The sequence below is a fragment of the Pinus tabuliformis genome, chromosome J (genome assembly GCF_031772625.1).
Source record: "Pinus tabuliformis cultivar Carrire ecotype Pingquan chromosome J, CPIR1, whole genome shotgun sequence".
Classification (NCBI taxonomy): Eukaryota; Viridiplantae; Streptophyta; class Pinopsida; order Pinales; family Pinaceae; genus Pinus; species Pinus tabuliformis.
In genome coordinates this window covers 96,295,068-96,310,772 of record NC_142295.1, presented here as the reverse complement: position 1 = coordinate 96,310,772, position 15,705 = coordinate 96,295,068, and positions in this window count along the sequence as shown.

The following is a 15,705-nucleotide window of genomic DNA, read 5'->3' as shown; positions in this document are numbered from 1 at the left end:
TAGATGTTTACACGAAGTTTATAACTCTCTTTAAACAAAAATCACTTTTCATGAATAAGGGTTCAAGAAGGTCAAATCAAATCTAAAATTTCAGAAAACGCCTTAACCACGTCACATAGCCTTCTAGATGTAGAAGCCTGGTTCTAACATCACCCAATACTACCTCGGGTGAGACCACAACCTGTGCTACACAGGTTGTTGCTAAAAGGGCCAGTAATGTAGCATTTTGTTGGTTAGCGCAACTAACTTTGAAGCTGGGTCCAAGCCCCCTCAAGCCAACAAATGGTTTTTTTGTCGGGACCGGGATCTATCTGATGGATGTGTGACGTGGCGTAAGTGGATAACAACTAATAAGGAAATCGAGAAGTGGATAGATCATTAGTTGCACGAGTTCACATCTCCGGAGAGTAGGAATCTGTGCTTGTCAAAAGAGAAGTGGTTATAGTGGTATCTCTACACAGAATCACACAAAGTTTTATTTTCATCGTTCTCTTACCAATTACACGAGTGGTTGTCTGAATTAGCAAATAGCGAACCTACCTGGAAGCACGGCGATCCTATTGTGTGGAATCCAAAATTAGTCAAACGTCTTGAAAGATCTGACTATAAGGTTGCGAGGGTTGTTGATTACTGGATTGACAGTATTTTGGGTGATTTCATCACTAACTTTTCAATAGATACATTTGTGTCTTATATTGAAGCTAAACGACGATTCTTAAAAGGTCCTAGAGGTAAGAACCTGACCACTAAAAACCTGGATTAAAATGCTTTTGTGTGAAAAGGGGATTATGCCTATACCTTAATGTTTAATAGGGGTCTAACTGGATCTACGCGAAGTGGAAAGTGATTCAGAGTATATGTAGACAAATTGATCACTCTGTTTCAGAAGAGCATCATCCTCATGTTCTCCTCGTCTCATCAGATTCTCCAGAGACCGAAAACGACCCTCCTATCCTCGCTGATCACGAGAGTCCTTCTTTGGTTCCTGTAGAGCAGGGGGGTAGTCATATGTTTCCCCCACCAAGTAGTCCGGTCATTTCCTTCTACTGGAGTCATTTGACTGCAAACCGCCTTCCATCCTATGTGCCTTTCCAAATTACAGTACATGCCTATGATAAGGTAGTACCTGGCACTGTCTTGGATGAGGGTGCGTCTATCAATCTTATGCCTTCCACTACTTGGTAAGCTTTGGGCTCCCCACAGCTTGTGCCAGTCACACAGAATCTATTGGCATTTGACAGAGGAACCAGTCAACCTTTAGGGATCCTCCCGAAGCTTCCTGTTACTTTGGGAGGAAAAACCGTCTATATAGACGTCATGGTTGTCCAAGGTGCTTTAAATTTCAGTCTTCTCCTTGGTCGTGACTATGTCTATGCCATGGGGGCCCTCATCTCTTCACTTTTCCGTGTGGTTTGTTTTCCACACGACGGAAGAATGGTGACCATAGATCAATTATCGTTCTTTAGTCCCCTGGTGCCTCCTGTGCAGCCGTCGTCCCCTATCGGTTCTTGCTTGCAAGCAGTGCCTTCCTTGCCACAAGTCAATTATGTGGCTACCCGTTCTATCTCCGCCTCTGCTGATGATCATGCAGATGGTCTTGTACATCATGTACTGGGGGCATTGGAACCCGATCTGTCATTGGTGCATCATGACATGTATTCCTCCCAGAATGCGTTTCTTCCATCCCATGAAGACCTCTTGGGATCCATGTTCTCGTATGGCCCATGAGCAGGTGTAACGAGGATAGTTTGTTCCTGTGTCAATCTCGTTCAAAAATGAAATAAGGAGTGTTGAGGAAAGTTCTTGATCTTGTGTCAACCTCGTCAAAAAATGAAACAAGGGGTGTGGAGCATAGTTCCTTGTCTTGTGTCAAGCTCGTTAAAAAATGAAATAAGGAGTGTCGAGCATAGTTCCTGATCTTTTGTCAAGCACGTTAAAAGATGAAACAAGGGTTATGAGGATGTTTTTTTTCACTGTGTCAACCTCATTAAAAAATGAAACACATCCCCTTTCCAAATCGAGTCTTTGATTAAGGTCTCGTGAAATCCAAGTCGAATCTTTCCAAATTCCATCCACCTCATTGAATGCAATGAAGCCTGGGGGGCATGTACCTCGATTTGCGTCATTATGCTGGGGGCATGCGAACTTATAACAAGCATAGTTTTTCATTTCAAGCTTGTGTGAACATGAAACCGAATCCAAGCAGAGCTCTCCATGGTTCAAGCTTGTGTAAAAATGAACCCATACCTGATTTACACCTCGTGATTGTTGTTGTTATCCACTAAATTCTGCTAGATGAGCCTTGGTTGTTTCATTCCATTGCCACCATCTCTTTGGCCGATCATATGCTTTCACTTGGTTATTTTTTCCTTTCCTAAGGAACCGCAACGATGAGTGGTTTTATTAGCCAGCCTCTTGACCATTACATGTTTTGAGAAGTTCCACCATTGCCGGAACCAGTTGCTACCCTTGATACCACTCATTCCTCTAGGACGAGTCACCTTTGAGCTCTTTTCTGACTCGTAAAATATGAAAAGGTTGCAAATTTATCCCTTTTTGACTCGTTAAAAGAAATAAGAGGTGGTCGCCTTTAAGCTCTTTTCCGACCGTGTAAACACGAAAAGATTACTAGGCCTTTGTCATTTCAAGCTCGTTATTGGTTACGAAACGACGTGGTTTCGATCAATTTTCTACTTTTCGAATCGAGGTCACTAACCACAAAAAGTACTCCTCGATCATAATGGTCGAGCGGTTCTTTCGAGTGTCGTTTTATACTTTTTTGAGCTCGAGAGACAAAAATCTACGAAAAAGGACCCCCCTAGAGTTATCTTTTCCGTGTCTTTTTCAAACTCTCTAAACATGAAAAAGACTCCGAGTTTTACCTATGTCGGACTCATTAAACCCTGACGACATTAGACTCATCACCATGACGAGACTCAAGCTTCTCCTCCCTAGGGCTCGTTAAACCATTACTAGGTTCGATTCGACCGACGGTCGAACTTGCATTACAAGCATATGCTATCCCCTTCAAGCTTGTTTTCAAAAATAATAGGGGTACTAGCCAGCAATGGTGGGGAAAATTTGGGAATCATCATTGGCAGCTAGTCACTCTTGAACATCAACACTTTTGCTTCTTGTCGGGTTGGGACATCCATACATCATCATTTGGCCTTCCATGGGTTTGGGTTGTTATTTAGCCTTATTCCATCTGATTCACATCGTTTCCATCGTGCCTCTGATCCCTTGGTACCTGAATTCTGCCACCCTCCGAAGTCGTGTCGCCAACATGTTCAAGAGTATAATCCTTCTGCAGTTTACACCCTTTCCTCCTCCTCTGATACTCTGTTTCGCCATCTGCCACTTGTTCCTTATCTCGTGACGTTAATGAGGGAAGCATTATGGCCCTCCTGCAATGGGTCATCTCCTGTCGACATCAGCTCATTATCCAGGAGATTGATCCAGAGATCCCCTTTGGTACCTTAGAGCTTGCATGCCTCAATGGAAAGTTCTTCACACCTGACGGTCGACTTTCATCATTGGTCGTCGAATGGGTGATTCCACGAGTGTTCGACTTCAGCACCTTTTTCACACTTCGTGGATTGTGCTAGCTAGTACCTTTAGAACCATTGGCATTATTGGTGGTTTCTCTCGCGCTTGTTAACGGTTTTCATCATTGACCGGTAATCAAGCGACTTTCTATCATGCTCGACCTCAGCACATCTATTCGCATGCTATAATTTATACTATGATCGGATGGGTTCAAGACCCCGAACTCAGATTACATATGTTCGGGCTGCGTGGATTGGTTCGTGATTACATGACTCATTGATGGATGGCTGTGACCATACCTGAGTCTTCATGGATGGCTGCGACCATACCTTTATCATTATCATGGTCTCATTAGCTAGATGGCTGCGTCCATACCATAGACCTAGTTCATATGTCTTTTGGATGGTTGTGCCCATGCCTAGACTACATTTACTTCATTATCAGGGATATCAGTTGTACTTGCGTACAGGTTCTTCCAGATGGTGTTTCAACTCAGTCAGTTTCGTAAAGCATTTCACCCCTCCCACTTTCTCGGGCTTCATACTTTAGGGGGCATCTGTTACACAGTAATTTGTCACTGTCTTCACTCTAGTCCTTTTACTGTGCCATGTGTTCAAGTCAAACATGCTCATATTGAAAAAATGCTCTCGTGTGCTGCCAAATGACCCATTTTTCCTAAGTTACCTGCCTCATCATGACCGTGGACTTAATATACGCATTAAAGGGAGTTCATGAATAGTCCAGCCGCACTGCCAGCACGGAAGTACATCTGATTCCCGCGATGGTCTGATTTCATGCTCCAGCACGAGGTTACTTATTATCTTTAGCGATGATATAACTGGCTAAATTGCTCACTGGCGATGTCAACGCTAAAGATCGGTTATGGCCCTGTGATGATCCAGATTGGGCGAATTTGTTCCAACAGTCGGCCTTCCAGATGACTCTAGACCTAGTTGTTGGCATAGTTTGTATCGCCCTCCTTTCTCTGGCATGGCAGTTCCATCAATTGTGATACCTTCCTTGGGGATAAGCTCACTCTTCCACCTTTCATGGAGACTCCTTCTCCTATTTAAAATCTCACCATTGCTATGCATTGCTAGTTTTTGGATAGTTGGCTAGTTGAGCAGTGTTGTTAGTATTTGTGAGTTTTCTAGATAGCCGGTGTGAGTGTGACAAGTGTGGGATTGTTGATAGCTTGTGGAAGGTTTTGAAGTTCCCTTAATTTTGTGTAAAACTCATGAGTGAGAGAGATCTTGTATGTTGGGAGATCCATCTTCAAAAAGTGAATGCTTGAGGAACGTGCTCGTTGGATCCCTCTGAGAAGGCTAGGGACGTCAAGACTTTGGTTGTAAGCTTACTCTTGTTTCATTATCAATACAATCAATGATGTTTTCCTATGTCTTTTATGTTATGTACTTGATAGCTCATGATTTCTTGACCTTATGAGTAGATATATCATTGTTGTTTTCCAGTTACGTGCTTTGTTGTATTTCCTTTGCATTGTTTCAGGTTGATCACTCGTTAAGGAGAAGGAAACGGAAGCTGGAGCAGCGCAACGAAACTCCATCGACCACCGGTTGAGGTAGGCCTCCAACTATGACTATTTAAGGAAAGTTATTGTTGATCTGTCCTTGTTTGTGACTAGACCCACCCTAGGGCTAGAGGGGTTGCCTCTGTCCGCAGAGGGAACACTTTCCTGCATCACACTACGACACGGGACCGTTGATCGGAATGAGATGAAAGAAAGTTTTTTGCTAACATTCAATTTTCAAGATGGGTTCGCATGCATTGATGAAGCGCTTCAAGAAATTAAAGCAACAATATTCTGAACACCCGTCGAACCTACCATATGGGTACAGCCTGACTGGAGTACGTAGCTACAACATGCTTTAGAATGTTACAATCTTAAAACGGAAGAAGTTGATGAAGATGCACAGAATATTAATATCCCTGAATCAGAGGGATAGCTCAAAGTTGGTGGACCTAATGTGGAGATCACTGATATTTTGCAACCGGTGTGCACAAAGCAAGTAAACATTGGTTTAGAAGAAGAACAAAAATTCGCAAGCATTGGCAATTATTGGGATGAAGATAAAGTGGATAAGGTAGCTCAATTATTACATGAATATCAAGATTCATTTCCAACTAAGTTCTCTGACTTAAAAGGGATAGTGGAAGATTTGGGGATGATGAATATCAATTTAAAACCTTAGGCGAAGCTAGTTAAGAAGCGCCCATATCGGTTGAATCCCAAATAACAATGAAAAGGTACGATAGGAACTCGATAAGATGCTCGCAGTCGGAATCATTGAGCCTGTAGAAGAATCCAAGTGGATCAGTCCTATGGTGGTCCAAGAGAAGAAAACAAAAAGTGATATCAGAATCTGCATAGATCTGTGGAAGTTGAGTGATGCATGTGTACATGATCCATTCCCTATGCCGTTTACAGACGAATTTCTCGAGAATGTTGGTGGACAGGAAGCTTATTCATTTACGGATGGATTCTCAGTATACCACCAAATTAAGATTGTTCGAGAGGATAGAAGCAACACTACCTGCTCTACAGAATGGGGGTCATTCCAATACATAGTCATGCCTTTCAGACTTAAAAATGCTCCTGCGAGTTTCTCAAGGGTGGTTGTCACAGCATTCAAGGAATTCTTTCATAATTTTTTGGAAGTCTACTTCGATGATTGGAAATTGTTTGGGCTAGTCAAAAAACATGTCTCTAGTTTGCGCCTAATGTTGGATACATGTAGGAAGTATCAGATCTACTTAAACTTGAAGAAATGCATTTTTTGTGCACCTTACGGGATATTGTTAGGCCATGTTGTCTGTAAGTAGGGATTGATAGTAGACCCTACTAAGATTGTTGTAATTATCATTCTGGAGCCCCCTAGGAATGTGAAGCAGCTACACGCAACATTGGGTCATATTGGGTACTATAGGAAGTTTATTAAGGCACATGCGCAAATCACTGCGCCCATGGAGAAGTTGTTAAAGAAGGATGCTACATTCTGTTGGGACAATGAATGTTAGAAGAGCTTGGATACTCTAAAGGAGAAGATGGTTACGACACCAATCCTCATATTCTCGGATTGGAAGAAGGAACTTCATGTACATGTGGATGCGTCGTCTTGCATACGGGAGCGTGTTATATTATCACTGTGATAGAATACTTAACCAGGTGGGGTGAGGCACAACCTGTGAATGATTGTAGCGTGACACTGCTGCGAGGTTCATATTCAAGTTTAATATGTCAAGGTTTGGATGCCCAAAGATTCTGATGAGTGACTGAGGGCCACACTTCCTGAATGAGACAATTGCATCTTTAACAGAAGGGTTCCAAGTGTACCATCAAAAGAGTATGCCATATCACCCCTAGGTGAATGGTACTGTCGAGGCTTTCAACAAGATCTTGAAGAATGCTCTCACAAAGGTCTACAATGATAATAGGAATGATTTGGATGTGCGCATACTGGTGGTTCTAAGGGCATAAAGGAGTACTTGTAAGAAATTGACTGGGAAAACACCCTTTTTACTGGTTTACAGACAAGAAGTAGTAATGTCGATGGAATACATAGTGCCCAGCCTAATGATTGTGGCAGTAACTGAGATGGCAGATTGGGACGTCATGGAGGAATTCCTATCGCAATTGTTGGCATTAGAAGAAGACCACTTTTTGGCTAGCTTTCATCAAAAGGTAGAGAAAGCTAGAGAAAATCCATGGCATGATCATCAAATTAAGCAGTGCACCTTCAAAAATGGCGATTCGGTCCTAATCTATGACAACAAGTTTACCAAATTTCTGGGGAAGTTTCAGATGCACTATCTAGGACCATATGTAATTAACGACATTTCAAATGGTGGCACAGTTCAGATCACAAAGATGAATGGGGAAGTATTTCCTGGCAGGATTAATGGGAGCAGGTTGAAGGTTTATAGGGTTGATCCTGCCCCTGCACAATGACTACATGCACACAGGAAAGTCTTAGTGCTTCTAGTAGTTGAAAGAAAGCGTGGGACTATAAAATACTTTTCCAAGGAAAGAAGGAAGGTTGCGCGATGTTTTGGAAGATGGCACAAATGGAAACTACGATGAGGTAGTTGTGCCAAAGGGAAGATTGTTGCACATCCTGCCCAGAAAGTGACCATTGGAACAACTACAGTTGATTTCACAGTCATTTTGCATTAAAAGGAGCGGGGGAAGTGCATTTAAGGTGAAAATATAGGAAAAGACGCTGCCAAAATCGCATTTATGAGGAAGATTTGTGGGGGAATGGACAGTTTGAATTCAAATCAGGTTATAAATATCACACTATGCTCCAGACTTGGACACTTTTCTTGTTGAGAAACTATTATGTGTTGTTGCGCTTAAAGAGTCGAGTGTATTGCTATATATCTGGTTACCTGAGTTGGGTAGAAGTTGAGAAAGAATACTTAAAGAGAGGGTTCGGAAACATCATGTGTACAACACCATCAGTCACTGCTACAGCACCCAGGTTACCAAGACCAAATCCTACTACCTCCACAGCAGGAGAGAAAAAGCAGAAAAAACCACAGCAACCCCCGGTTCAGCAATCATCGCAAAAAATCCAAAATGAGAAAAGGAAGAAGGGACGAATGGATAAAAACAAGCAGCCTATGGAACCTCATGACCTGGACGAAGAAGAGATGAATGTAGGGATTGAGGATATTAATGTAGAAGGCGCGGAGCCAATTTCTTGGTTTCCGTTGTATATACCACCATGGAAACCAACCACCAAAGTAACTAAGGACCTCGAATCTGTGAAATTCAAGGTATTCACGTTGTTTCTGCCATAGGTAGTACCTATTGACGGCAACTTATTGGCCTGGGTACCATTTCTGAAGATGGAAGATTGGGATTTGGACGACCATGAGAAATTTCCACATTTGGAGCCAAGAAAGTACTTAACAATGGTCTACTATGAGGAGACGAGTGTTACAAGACTCTAACCAATGAAGTGGGTGGTCAGTATTGAGCCGCGGGGTTGCTCAATATGTTGTATGTCCCACATTTTAGTCGTAGAATTATTAATACTATTTTTGTGTGCCAATTGTTGGTGTTGGTCCATGATAAGTGCCTCTGGCTGGGAGGACCAATCCCAATTGATGACATGTTGATACACAGAATGACAGCACTTCCATATCAGGGCACTAACCTTGCAGATGCTTTTGTGGGGAAGTCACAAGAGAAAAATCTTGCAGACCAAATGAAAAGTGACTTTGGGTTGGTGAAGAAGTCACGAGGATATGTCATCAATTCTATCTCGGATGAACTTGTGCAGTTTGTTGCACAAATCTTGGCAGGTAAAATCATGTGCAAGTGTCATCCTGATGAAGTGTCAGCACCAATGGTATCCTTGGATGCATAGTGCAGCAAGGGGGTCCAATTCAATTGGACAAAGTACCTATGCCAATAATTCTTGGATGATTGTCGTGAAGCGCGGGAGTAAGGAAAAGCATTCCACTACATGTGGTTGCTATTATTAATCATGCTGAGAGGTTGGAGGATGCCAGAGGATTCCCATTTCCCAACGACGGATTCAGAGTTGTGCGAGGCTACCAAATTTGCCTCGTTGTGGGCAACCAAGAACCCTACCCGTACCATTGAAAATAAGATGTTTTGGGTAATTTTTGAATTGGAATTGTGAATGGTGACTAACCAGAAGCCATGATTGTCACCCAGTCTGTTCAACGAATATCAGTGCATTGCTGATTTTAAGATCGATTTCCATCATGTATACATCTGTACGAGGCACGATTTGACGAAGAAATGGATGGCATTGTCGTTTTTGGTCACCAAAGACGATATCACGCAGTTAGTCCTTTAGTGGTCGACTGACTGGCTCCTTCCAACAGATATTGTCGAAGGTATAACAAGGAATAGTATAGAAGGTGCAGCAGACACTAGTAAAGATGTGTAGAAGGAAAAGAAGATGATGGCCATCAACCTAGAGAAGAATATCGTGCAGGAACCAAAGGGTAAGCATGACGAAGAGAATCATACATAAGAACTTGATTAGGGTACTTAAGACCCCTTTGTCGACCTGAAGAATGTTGATTCTCCCTTTATTCTTAAACGACGACAAAAGTCAAGTGCGAGAGGTGCACGCAAGAAGCATAAATCTGATAAGTCTGTCGGCACAGAGACCATGGTCCTCACTGAGGGGTACCTTGATGAAATTTGAGATATTGTCAGGTCCGCGATAGAAGATATTTGGGGCCACATTGGAGAATAGTATCAATTTGTTTTGACGAAGGTCTAGGTGGGCCTCAAAGAGTTGCAAGTTCAAGCGAGCTAAGTTCAAGCGAGCCAGTTTAAATTGAGTGAGAAACCAACGACATCAAGCAGTGTGCATTCAGTACTCACTTCAAAGCTCTGCATTGTACCCCTACCTTATGCGTCCTTACATCTGAATGATGTCGCAGAACGGAAGAGTTCCCAGCTGCCTAAAGATGTAAGTATTAACCTCGCAATGCTCCCCCTATCCACATTGCATGAGCTACACCAGGGTGTAGCAGATGACCTTAATGTGTGAGAGAAACAGGATCTCATGGTGATCAAGGATACGCAGATCACCAGTCAACAAATGTGTGATGAAGAGAACAAAGCTCTCCAGGATCGTGATGAGGCAGTTGCAAGAAGGGCGCAGCTAATGAGCTCCCCAAGTCCAGATTCAGTTTGAGGCCTCTTTTGAAGAAAAATTGCAGCAACTGGCAAATGCATTTAGAGAATAAAAGGCACAGGTGGATAAAGTTCACTTCGATTTGCAGCTACAAATTACTGCGATTCAATTGAAGCTGCAGCCTACTACACCATCAAAGATCTGAGAGCAACACAAGGTCACCATCATAACAGATAAGGAGAAGCTTGATACTGTAGTCAAAGAGTGTAGCCAGTTGTTTGAAGAGACTCTAGAACTATGGGCCTTGCTGTAGGAGGACCCACATGTGAAAAATATTGAAGTATCCTTTCGGGATAAGTAGTTGTAGTCTGACGAGATAAAGGCAAATACATGTACCTTAGCCTCTGTGAAACGGTTCACCCACTTAAATGAGGGGACATCCTTGAAGGACAGGTCGAGGAGCTGTAGAAGGAGATGCATATTATCACTACATGGATGGAGCCATGGGAAGAAGAAGCAGGGTAGCTCTCACAGACTGTGAAAGGAACACTCAAGAGTATGTAGCAAACGCAGTGAACCATCGACTTAGCAGCAAAAGGGCCAACTACAGAAAAGTTGGTCGAAGAAGTTCAAAAGGCATTAGTCCAATGCACGGGGGTGATTCACCCAGTGAAGTCTTCATTCACCAGCCTAGAAACAAATATCCAAAGCATACTAGTGGAGTGACTCGAGGATGAGCCACATAATTGTGTTGGGGGCTTGTTGGGAAGGGGTCCCTGTTGACAAGGTTAATCCTCTCTACGGATAGAGACGATTCCTCTAGCCCAATGAGTGGGTCTAGCAACTGAAGTGACAATCAACTAGACATCTTCCTAGATTATAATTGAAATGTGGAACAAGAGAGATGAACTACCTTGCTCTAACATTATTCTGATTTCCTTTGTTTAGATCCTCGAACCGCTTGTGTCACGGACTTGTTACTGCTTCTTTTAGCACTTATGTACTTGGACAAGTGACCAAGAGACAACAAAGAATGCCAAAACCAATAGCAAATCCAATGATAACCTACTTAGCTGATTAAGGAATGCCAAACCAATACATACATGAACATATATATTTTGGGAATATGAACCAGCAGTTGTATTATTATTTAAAGAATAAAGGGAATCTTACAACCATAGCCTTAATGCTGAAAGGCTCTCCTTGAGTGGTAATCCAAGTCCAAGCTAAGAACCTCTCCAAACACTCCTTCTCCAAGTCTAATGAAAATCCTCTAAGCACAAACTCAGCATAGGGGTGCAAATGGACATAGACCAACCTAACCTCTAACCTGACCAACCAACCCTTTGGGAATGGGAGAGGATTAATTTATAGCCAGGGAGAGAGAGTTAGGACCTCTCCAAAGATAGGAGTAGGCCCATATCTCAAGGAGTTAGCTCATAAGGATAAGATGAAGAGGTCAAGTTAGGAGGATTCGACCTCATCTATGTGAAACCACCTCCAGCTCATCGCTCTAGAAGCTTCTAGATCACGAATCTTCTCATCGACTTTGGGAAAATTACCTTTTTTGGATCATCGCGAGTATGATAGGGAACAGAGTGATGCCATCGCAGGTCAAACACGGTGAAACAGGAAACCATTGTGATTTTGAGCTTCATAAGAGCGATGACCCTCATTTTAGGGTTTTAAGAGTTATTTCTTCAGGGAAAGCTCAAGACATTTTCCAAGAAAAGTTAAAGGAGGTTTCTGAGTTGTATACATGGATGAGTATACTGTATAATAGTCATGTTTCGAGCACTTTGGGGTATGTCACAAGGAAATGCAGGAGGCATGACAAAACACTGTGTAACAGATGCCCCCAAAAGCATGAAGGTAGAATGAGGAGTGATGGCTGAGATGCTTTACGAGCTTTTGGCAAGGACGAGGACACACATTGTCAAGAGATCAGGACATGAATCTACAGCATGGGCACAGCCATCCGGATAATAAGGACTATATGAAAGGATCCATGGCATGGACGCGGCCATCCAAATAAGAAGGATCATTTGTAAATCTAAGATCAAAGGTATGGACATAGCCATCCAATATATAAGGATCATCATAAATATAAAGTCCCACGGTATGGTCATAGCCATTCGTATTGTTGTACCTCTAAGATAATAGTGGTCAGCTATCAATGCCAGAGCATCTAAGATAATTGTTTTGGGGGTTTTTGTTTTAATTTGGAAGACCAATGAATAAAATAGATGTAACACTGTAATGCCTAACATTTTGTATAATATTAATCCCAAAGTAGAGGGCTGCTATAAAACTTCACACAGTGATAAATTTTGAATAGTGGTGAGAAGAGATAAAAAATAATATGATTATTATAGTTTTCAGAAGGAAAATTACACAATCATAAGTATGAAAACCTCTGACCGGTGTTCAGAAGGTTCAAGAGAATATTCTTATGCTTACAACAAGATGTTGATGATTTATTGATTCAGAGGGAACTAATTAAATAGACATATCATTAATCCATTCTCTTTAATGATTATCACTTCAGAAGCTTATAGGAATAGATTGAGACACAATTATTCCTACCTAGGTATCTCTGTAAGACATAGAATATGAAGAAAAAAATAATGTGTAACACTGAAAAACTTACAGGAAACATGAACTGTATAAAACTGAATTCAGAAACCTCTGCTTTGTATTAAGGGTCCAGAAAATCTAGTACATCAAAGGTTTACAAATGCTTCTTCAAGAGTGAACTCTCTTTCAATGGTCAACCTGATCCAATGGTGAACAGTGAATTTGGTTCAATGCTGAACTTGTTTCAATGTTTGAACCCATAATAAATCGAGAAGAGAATTACTTATACAATAGTAGAACTAAGAAAATATCCTAAACTGTTTAAGGATTTATTCTAGGAAAATGAAATATCTTCATGCAAGAAGATAGAGACATCTATTAAACTGCTTGCTTGTTGTCCCTGTTATTTAGGTTCTGTTGGCTTTGGTCTTTGATATTTTTCCCTTTAAGCTACTTGTCTGTTTGATCTTCACGCTGGATGCCATATTTACGTATGACCTTTCATCTGATACACTTTAATCTGTATGTTTTATCTGCCTCCTCTGCTTTATCTTTTAACTGTGTAAATTGTATGTTTTAACATTTAGTGTGTAAATGATTTCTTTTGCTCTATCTTTGGTTTAGACCTGATTTCTATTTGTACACGAAAATCATTTGAATTCATTTCTCGAGAATCTGGAGCAAACAGGTTTTTAACTGGTATAAAAACCGTTTATCTAGTCTCCTAGTCTTCTGCTAATCACCTACAAATTACAACAATTTATTAAGAAAAACACAGGTTGACAGGGAGGGCCACAATGGTTTCATTTGAGTTGAAAGGTCTGTGGATGAAGTCCAAAGAATTTTCAGGAGGCAAACAGTGATTAAATCGGTTGCATAGGCTTAGGGTGGTGCAGGAGGGTTATACAGGTTTTACTGAAAAAACGAGCGAAAGGAGTGAACACGAGGGTTTTCACATTTAAACAGGAAAATGGTTAACCTTTTAAAATTTGGCGCAAAGTAAGCAGTGGATGGTTTTGTCGTATGCGGGGAGTGGTTTCAGAGGCTCATCGCACCGCTTTTGGCCCTAGGGTGGTATTTTCTTGAGGGCACGCAAGTTAACCTAGGAATGACATGTAACCACAAGGGGCCCGAGCAAAACCACTAATTTCACGTGCTCTTGGGTGGGTAAACATCAGAGATCGGGAGCGCGTGATATGGCTGTGGATAGTTAGATTTGGGAGCAGGTGATAGGACGGCTATCGTGCAGTCGAGATGCACGGAGGGAGCAGGCGTGGAGATTAGCGAGCCCGGGGAATAATTACAAAGGATTTGTAATTATTTTAATGAATAAAGTGTGGGTTAAACATATCGCGATGGGTTAATGGAGTGGGACCGAGGTTTTAACTGCAACAGGGTTGATTTAACCACACCAATGGGGTGGGTTAAAATTTTAGTCGGAAAAATGGTGAATTGAGCAGTTAAATTAATAAAGCGGGGGGAACATAAAAATTTAGGATAAAGGGTTTTATGTGTAAAAAGGGTTTTCTAGGAAAAATAGGAAAATAACAAGGGGAAAGTGATTTCTTCAGAGGGGAATGGGTTTCACACTAGGGAAAAGGGGTTTTTAGGTAGGGGAATGAGTTTGGAGCATAAATTGCTAGGAAAATGTGTAAAACCAAGGGAAAGGGTGAAAATGAAAGGAAAATGTGGAAATGAAGGGATGATGAGGAAATTAGTAAGGATGTAGTGGGGAATGAAATGAATGAGGGGAAGTTAACCAAATCAACTTGTGAACCTATTTTCACTTTCATAACTGCTCCTGCACACTGAAACACATGATCAAGCATAGTAAATGTACTTCTAAAAATTTTCTTCTACCTACTCATTTACTTACCCTAACATTTTCTCTTCACTTAATTGGGTGCATTTAGGCTAGTAGACCCTTTTCTTTCCTTTTTCTTTTGAAAAGAAAACTATCTAATTCTAACCTTATAACATCCAAGGGCTCATATTAAACTGATGAGCTCCTTATTATTCTCTACCTAACTACTGATCTGCCAAAATTAAACAATTTGGCTAGATCTTTATTCTCTAACTATAAACATGAAATTTAAAGCATGAACTATTCAAGATTAAACTATTTGATTGTCATGGGTTGTGGCATTTATGACAAGCTGCACACAACCATTATTTTGCATAATAAAGTAAGAGAAGTGGCACTTGGACTTGCACACTTTTAGAGTTTATTGTTTTTTTTGCTTTTCTCTCTAACCTAACATTTTATTTTTGCCTTCATTTTTTAGGGAATCTATCCTAACATTTTCTTTGATATGGACATGTTATCAAGATATTTCCTAACATTTTTTATTCAATATTCTTTTTGTCCATATCCTAGCTTAACATTTTTTGAAAAATAATTTCATTTTTTTGACTAATTGATTCTAACTTATCAAAACCAAAAAATGCTACAACACATATAACATAAACATGTGTACAACCATGAATGACATATAAATCCATGCAACCTTAGTCATAACAAACAAGACTCAGGGTATTGCGCTCCATCCCGACCCAATCAACATACAAACCCTAACATGAGAATAAACATGTTGAAGTCGAACATGCTAGAAAACCACCTGATTACCGACCATTGATGTGGACTATTAACAGGCACGAGATGTACCACCCATAATGACAATGGCTTTCAAGGTATGACAGTACAATATGTGAATGTGATAATGAAGATGAAGTTGAACACTCGTGGAATCACACAATCGAAGGACAATAGTGAAAAACCTGTCGTTGGATGCAAAGAAATTTCCATTAAGGCATGCCAACTCTAAGGTACTGAAAGGGAGTTTCTAAGCCATATTCCTAGATAATGAGCTGAAGTTGACAGGAAGTGACCAGTTGAAGGAGGGCCATAATGATTCCCTCATCATCGACA